General features: G+C 36.7%; 1 pseudogene; it reads right to left on the minus strand.

Moving 5' to 3' along the window:
- Positions 1-419: 419 nt before the first annotated feature.
- Positions 420-1,681, minus strand: LOC128560394 (pre-mRNA-splicing factor RBM22-like; annotated as a pseudogene).
- Between the last annotated feature and the right edge of the window lie 6,923 nt (positions 1,682-8,604).

Raw genomic sequence — 8,604 nt, forward strand, 5'->3', positions numbered from 1 at the left:
ACTAGTAATCTTTTTTTGGGGGGGAGTGATAAAAATGAAAATATCCAATGGACATAAAAATGGCCAAATTTTACTGCAGGTCAATTTTTCTCCCTCCCGAAGGAACAATATATAATTGGGATGGCAACTCCATTCTGATTTACTCATCCGCTTGTTCCCCATACATGTAAAGCTAGAAGGTATTGGGTTGTATTAATCACATTATAGTAGCGATCAGATGTGCTAATGGCAGTTTATTTGAGGTCTGCTGATCCTTTGAATATATGTAAGAAAGCATGGCTGTCATCTCTGACTGCCTAAGTCTGAAAACATTTAGCTACCACGGAAACTGTAGGAGAGGAAAACTATATTCATTCCAAGATTTACTGGGATTTTTAAGTGCCCTTTCTTCCATAGAGCTTCACAGTGGTGATAATGTGCTAGGGGCTGCTGGGTTTTCCAGCATGAGCTCCCATCCCTTGAGCGTCTCGGGAAAGAGAGTGGATTGGTCCTGGAACCCTCAGGAAAGGAGGGAGTGGTCCCATTGAGTGGAACATGTGTGGTCCAAAAGCTGGTAGTGTGGACAGGGTAATATGGGGGAGGGGTGGAGGGGTGGCAAGGCAATGTTCACAGCTGGAGAACCACTTGGGGATTAGTTGAAGTAGCTGGCAAAGGCTTCTTCTGCTGCAGGAGGAAGAGGAAGAGCTCCTGGCAATCTTGGAATGGGCTCTAGCTTGATCCCAGGGTTTGTGGTTCCATCCTTCTCCTTTTCTTTTCCTCTAGCTGCTTGGGATCGTCCCCATTTCAGGTTGAGTCTGTGGTCATTGACAATCAACTTGTTAAAGGACTTCTCAGCAGCCACTTCTGCAGCCTGCCTTGTGGCAAACTGGAAGAAAGCACACACTGCTGTCTCTGCACGACAGTGATTGTCCGGATCTGTCCCAACTGGTAAAAATTATTTCTTAAATCTGTTTTAGTAATGGTATCACTCAGGCCACCAACATATAGTTTGGTGATAGTCTTATCCTCTGGTGGGTCCAGACAAGGCATGGTTGAAGCCTGCTTTGGAAGCTTATCAGCTACAGGATCATTAATTCTATAATAGTGGTCTTTAATATTCTGATCAATAAGGGGCTCATCTGGATCTGTAGGCTTCTCACATCTGTATGGACACTTCTCTCCTTTCTTGAACTCTCCTTTTACCCAGGAGGAGCAAATGTTTGACCAGTTTGAGCAGCATGTCAAACTTTTTGTAGTAGGGTGTGTCTGGGCCTATTTGAGCAGGACATCTCTGGTAGACGTGGCTTTCCTAACCATGCCAACTGGCCAGTTTCTGTCAGAGTTAGAAATCTCTGTGTATAATACTCTTTCTTGGCATCTGACTTTGGCATATCATCTTTAAAAGACAATCCTGCATCTCAAACCTGGTTGGGCAGGCCATACTCTTGGTCTGAGAGGCAGGTCTGACAGACATTCTTCAATTTACTGCAGGTTTGGAGCACTTCAGTCTTCTTGAAATGCATGCGGACTCCTGGGCACCAGCAAAACACTGTGAATGGCCCGGCACAGATCTTGCATTCCTTCCCATATTTTTCTTTGGTCATTCAGATATATGGGTTTTCTCCAAGACACGTCTGGCACAGAATGGGGCATTCTCCCAGTTCTGCCTATAGTAGGTGTGAGAACCTAGAGAGGTTGCCATCTTGGAAGTGGCAGGAGGAAGTGTAGCTTCTGAGTTGGGAGAGAAGACCGCCACAATCCTGTCAAGGAATAACCTGAGTTTTGAACAATACTAATTTTCAGTCAACAGAAAATTAAAATAAGAATGAGAAACACATCCAATAATAAATAAATAGTACAATAATTTTATGATATTTAGACCCAGGTAAATTCTCTCCTAAATATATGTTGACTTTTCTAAATACTTGCTAACGTTTGCTTTTTTTGTTTTGAGATGATTCTTGTTAGATTTGTTATCTGAAATAACTTAACATTTTTCTAAATCTAATTTAATAATAAAAGGCCAAGAAGTTAGCTCCCAGAATTAAGAACCAAAATTTTATATATAGTTTGGCCTTCTCAAAATTTATATTTCTAACTTTTCTTTCATTCTTTTTTTTTTTTTTTGAGACAGAATCTCACTCTGTCACCCCTGGTAGAGTGCCGTGGCATCATAGCTCACAGCAACCTCAAATTCCTGGGCTTAAGCAATTGTCTGCCTTAGTCTCCCAAGTTGCCAGAACTACAGGTGCCTGCCACAATGCCTGACTATTTTTAGAGATGTGGTCTCACTCTGGCTCAGGCTTATCTCAAACTTGTGAATTCAGGCAATCCACCCACCTCCGCCTCCCAGAGTGCTGAGAATACAGGCGCCAGCCACTGTGCCCAGCCTTACCTTTTCAATGTAATTCAAGTGCCTACAATCATTACTGGGCAGTTATTTGAATTTGATTGAAACGTGAAATATGTAGATTAGAAAAAGATTGAATTAGGAAATACACTTATCATATTTTTAATTTAGCATGACAATAAATCCTTTCATTAGATGAAACCAGTCATGTAACTATTTGCTTCCTTTAGGTGGAAAGATATCATTAAACTTAATCTATTTTGTGAAACCGTCTTGTTGATACTAAAGTAAGCAACAAACCAAAATCAACAAAATACCTGAACATTGCCCATTCAAGCTAAATCACAAAGAAAACACTGTAGGCTTCTAAATTTCTACAAATATAGCATACTTCCATAGTACATCTCCGTATCTTAAGGCTCTAATTTTTCATTGCTCTGCCCTGTAGCCATTAGTATGGTTACTAATTACTGCACAATTAGTAACCATATATTCTTAGCCATTTACTTTGACAAGGGAGAAACTAATGAATAAAAAGGTTGACTAGCTTATTGAAGGTCACTTTAGTAGCAGTTCAGCTGAGAAAAGAACTGTACTCCCTCCCTCCTACCTGAAGTGACTGCTTGAGATTCAATTTGATTATAAGCTCATATCATGATCACATTTTAGCTAAAAGTGCTCCAACTTACGCTTTCAGCTTATGAGTTTCCCACCCAGAGAAATCAAATACAGAAGAGGAAGAATAGTCTCAGAGATCAGATTGAAGACTTCTCACAGTTACTATCTTGGTGAAAACATCCATCAGGAATCAAAAATCAAGGTTTATACTCCCAGAATATCCTAACAATATTCCTATAATACTATTGACATTTCTATTATTATGATAGTAAGAACAAATAAGTATTAGAATCAAAATTGAAATGCTCATTGGAATCCAAAAGCTGTTTTGAATAATCAGATTCAACACCACTAGGAACATAGGGAGACTTCATAAAACCTGCCTCAGAACGTATAAAGCACCTGTCTACATATAAAGCACCTCCCTTCAGATTTGCACACTTAACGTAAGAGCTTTCTATTCCAAGTATTTTCAGTTCTTTGCTTGGGAGTTGTGTTTTAGAAGAGGAGCATATTAAGACCAAGGAAGGTAGGAAGTATCAGAGTGTTAATGTGTCAGGGCTCAGCCCAAGAGTAGAAGATATGTTAATATCCAACATTCTCACTGTTCCAAAGGTAGTGGGTGATCAGTTCTAGTGACATGAATGTGAATCCTGAATGTGGAGGCTCTTAAAGCTAATACAGTCAGCATGCAAGAGTAACAATGATTGGCCAGAAATCAGGTGTAAGCCAAAGATTTGATAGCGATCATTTTAATTACACTTTAAGGATTTATGTTGTAGGAAGCTTTACTGAAAACATATTTATGCAGAAAGTTTCACTATTGAAATTTTCAGTGTTGGAAGTGAGATTGCAAGTCATTTTAGGGGGAAAAAAAAAGAATAAGGAGAAAATTCATTGAGACCAGAATAATCACTTTCTTGAGAACAGTCACCTGATTGGAGACAAGAACCTATCTTGGGAATAATAAGAGATAAGGTTGAATAGATTAAAGAGTCAGGAAATCAAATGTTAAATTAAAGATTGTGCATTTGATCTAATAAGCCTTATACAACAGCTATAAATTCTTGATTCAAGAGCGTATACTCAGGAGACCATGCTTTAAGATCAATTTAATTCCCACTTTATAGAGAGAAGAACCTCTGCCAAGTAGCATATGAAATGTACATATTTTCAAATATTTGCAACAATATTTTAATAAATAAAAAGTAAATACCAGAAATATTACAAAATTTAAAAGTCTGCTTACGTAGTGATTTATTGATTCTTTGTAAATAATACCACTCTGAGAAACAAGAACATTTATCTCTGTAATACATGATAAAGATTAAAGGGAGTCATAGAAATTGCACTTACCATTTTCCCCCTACTTATTCTTCAATAATGATGTCTCAACAATTTGATGGAGAGATATATTTTGTTGAATACATGGGTGACTTTCAAGAAAGTTCTCAGTGTATAAGAAAGCGACCCTCAAAAGAGAAAAACAAAGAAACAAGAAAATAGCAATTTATTCTTCTGTAGATAATGGCAGTAAAGACCATGTTTGTTGTTTTCTGGAAATGATTAGAAATAAAGATCAAATTAAATGAAGAACAAAACTAAAGATTCGTGAAACTTTAGCATTTGAAACAAATCCAACAGCCATATAGGTGTTCATAGAAGATGTTTTTTAATTGAAGCAGATATTGAAAATACTTCAGTAATTTTCTATAATTTGTTTCTACAGTTTTATATTGTCACTGTTTTCTTCTCATTGACCGAATTATTACATAAGATATATGTTAAAAGTTTATTTAGAATTTTTTTATCTTAATATGAGATGAATATGATATATTGAATAATTTCTCTATCAAAACTAAAATCTATTTGCCTTTGACTGCTATACAGCATCTAATACTTTCCATTTTAGGTTAAGTTACTAAATATGGAAAAGGGACTACAATGGAATGTTATGAATATTTTTATGAACAAATCAGTGTAGTCCTAGATATAATTCAGAATACTAAATCTACCTCCTGTCAGTTTTTATTAATATTTTCCGCACCAGAACTTTGCATTAGGGTAATTTCAGTGGATTGGTGATAGTAATTAACCTTATGTGATAGTTTTATTACCTTTTTTTGATAAAGCACGCTACATACATATACATGTGATTTCTGTAAAAATAATAAATTATATATACCCGGCTGAATTTAACAACCTAAATATTTATTTTTTATTTTTTTATTACTATGAAATCATAGCTGTGTACATCAATGCGATCATAGGGCACTATACACTGGTTTTATAAACAGTTTGACACATTTTCATCACACTGGTTAACATAGCCTTCCTGGCATTTTCTTAGTTATTGTGTAAAGACAGTTATATTCTACATTTACTAAGTTCACATGTACCCTTGTAAGATTCACCATAGGTGTAATCCCACCAATCACCCTCCCTCTGCCCGTCCTTCCCCCTCCCTCACCTCCCTCACTACCTTCCCTCTATTTGTAGGTTATAACTGGGTTATAGCTTTCATATGAAAGCCGTAAATTAGTTTCATAGTAGGGCTGAGTACATTGGATACTTTTTCTTTCATTCTTAAGATACTTTACTAAGAAGAATATGTTCCAGCTCCATCCATGTAAACATGAAAGAGGTAAAGTCTCCATCTTTCTTTAAGGCTGCATAATATTCCATGATGTACATATACCACAGTTTATTAATCCATGTGTGGATCGATTCATGACTTAGCAATTATGAATTGAGCTGCAATAAACATTCTGGTGCAAATATCTTTGTTATAATGTGATTTTTGGTCTTCTGGGTATATACCTAGTAGAGGAATTATAGGATTGAATGGCAGATCTATTTTTAGATCTCTAAGTGTTCTCCAAACATCTTTCCAAAAGGAATGTATTAATTTGCATTCCCACCAGCTGTGTAGAAGTGTTCCCTTTTCTCCACATCCACGCCAACATGTCTGGTCTTGGGATTTTGTGATATGGGCTAATCTTACTGGAGTTGGATGGTATTTCAAGGTAGTTTTGATTTGCATTTCTCTGATGATTAAAGATGATGAGCATTTTTTCATTATCTGTATGCTGTGCAGCTCTCTTCTTCAGAGAATTTTCTCTTCAAGTCCCTTGCCCAGCCTGCGATGGAGCCACTTGTTCTTTTCTTGCTTATACATTTGAGTTCTCTGTAGATTCTGATTATTAAACCTTTGTCGAGACATAACCTGCAAATAACTTCACCCATTCTGAAGGCTGTCTGCTTACTTTACTTACTGTGTTCTTGGCTGTTAAAAAGCTTTTTAGTTTGATCAGACCCCAGTACTGTATTTTTGAAGCTGCTTCAATTGCCTGGGGGGGGAGGGGTCCTCCTCATAAAATGTGGCTCAGTGAATAGGCCGTCGGCCCCATATATGGAGGGTGGCGGGTTCAAACCCAGCCCTGGCTGAACAGCAATCAAAAAATAGCCAGGCATTGTGGCGGGCGCCTGTAGTCCCAGCTGTTCAGGAGGCTGAGGCAGGAGAATCACAGAAGCCCAAGAGACAGAGATTGCTGTGAGTCCTGTGACATCATGCCACTCTACCGAAGGCGGTAAAGTGAGACTCTGTCTCTAAAAAAAAAAAACCTTGCTCAGACCGATTTCTTCAAGGGTTTTCCCTGCACTTTCTTCTAGTATTTTTATAGTTCATGTCTTAAGTTTAAATCTTTAATCCAGTGAAAGTCTATCTTAGTTAATGGTGAAAGGTGTGGGTCCAGGTTTAGTCTTCTACAGGTCGCCAGCCAGTTCACCCAGCACCATTTGTTAAATAGGGAATATTTTCCCTACTGAATGTTTTTAATTGGCTTGTCAAAGACCAAATAATGGTAAGTAGCTGGATTCATCTCTTGGTTCTCTGTTCTGTTGCAGACATCTACTTCTCTGTTTTTGTGCCAGTACCATGCTGTTTTGATCACTATCAATTTATAGTATAGTCTGAGGTCTGGTAATGTGATTCCACCTGCTTTGTTTTTATTTCTGAGTAATGTCTTTGCTATTTGAGGTTTTTTCTGATTCCATGTAAAATGAAGTATTATTTTTTCAAGATCTTTAAAGTACGACAGGGGAGCTTTAATTGGGATTGCATTAAAATTGTACATTGCTTTGGGTAGTATGGAAATTTTAACAATGCTGATTCTTCCCAGCCATGAGCAAGGTATGTTTTTTCATTTGTTAACATTTTCAGGAATTTCTTTTCTTAGAGTTTCATAGTTCTCATTACAGAGATCTTTCACGTCCTTTGTTAGATAACGTCCCAATATTTCATCTTCTTTGGCATTACTGTGAATGGAATAGAGTCCTTAACAGTTTTTTCAGCTTGACTATTGTTGGTATATATAAAGGCTACCGATTTATGAATGTAGATTTTGTAACCTGAGACATTGCTGTATTTATTGATCACTTCTAAGAGTTTTTTAGTAAAATCCCTGGTATTTTTTAGATATATAGTTTTATCATCTGCAAAGTGCCAAAATTTGATCTCTCTGACCCTATATGGATACCCTTGATTACTTTCTCTTCCCTAATTGCAATGGCTAAAACTTTCATTACAATGTTAAAGAACAGTGGAGACAATGGGCAGCCTTGTCTGGTTCCTGATCTGAGTGGAAATGATTTCAGTTTCACTCCATTCAATACGATATAGGCTGTGGGTTTGCTATAGATGGCCTCTATCAGTTTAAGAAATGTTCCTTCTATACCAATTTTCCTAAGTGTTCTGATCATGAAGGGATGCTAGATATTATCAAAAGCTTTTTCTGCATCAATTGAGAGAATCATATGGTCTTTGTTTTTTAATTTGTTTATGTGTTGAATTATACTTATAGATTTACATATATTAAACCAGCCTTGAGACCCTCTGATAAAACCAACTTGGTCATGATGTATAATTTGTGTGATATGTTCCTGGATTCTGTTTGTTAGGATCTTATTGAATATTTTTGCATCTATATTCATTAGTGATATTGGTCTATAATTTTCTTTTCTTGTTGGGTCTTTTCCTGGTTTGGGGATCAGGGTGATATTTGCTTCATAGAAGGTGTTGGGTAGTATTCCTTCTTTTTCTACTTTTTGGACAGGTTGAGTAATATAGGTACTAGTTGCTCTTTAAAGGTTTGGTGGAATTCTGACGTGAAGCCATCTGGTCCCTGGCTTTTCTTTTTAGGGAGATTTCGTATGGTTGATGTTATTTCAGAACTTGATATTGGCCAGTTCAACATTTCCACTTGATTCTGGCTAAGTCTTGGAAGGTGATGTGCTACCAAGTAGTTGTCAATTTCCTTGAGGTTTTCATATTTCTGAGAATAAAGTTTCTTGTAATTTTCATTAAGGATTTTTTGAAGTTCTGAGGAGTGTGTGGTTATTTCATCTTTGTCATTTCTGATTGATGAAATTACAGATTTTACTCATTTCTTCCTGTTTAGGTTAGTCAAAGGTTTACCTATTTTATTGACCTTTTCAAAAAACCAACTTTTTGATTTATTGATTTGTTGTATAATTCTTTTGTTTTCAATTTCATTTAATTCTGCTCTAATTTTGGTTATTTCTTTTCTTCTATTGGGTTTGGGGTTGGAATGTTCTTCCTTTTCCAGTTGCTTGAGATGTCCCATTAAGTTGTAAAA

The sequence above is a fragment of the Nycticebus coucang genome, chromosome 11, assembly GCF_027406575.1.
Source record: "Nycticebus coucang isolate mNycCou1 chromosome 11, mNycCou1.pri, whole genome shotgun sequence".
Lineage (NCBI taxonomy): Eukaryota > Metazoa > Chordata > Mammalia > Primates > Lorisidae > Nycticebus > Nycticebus coucang.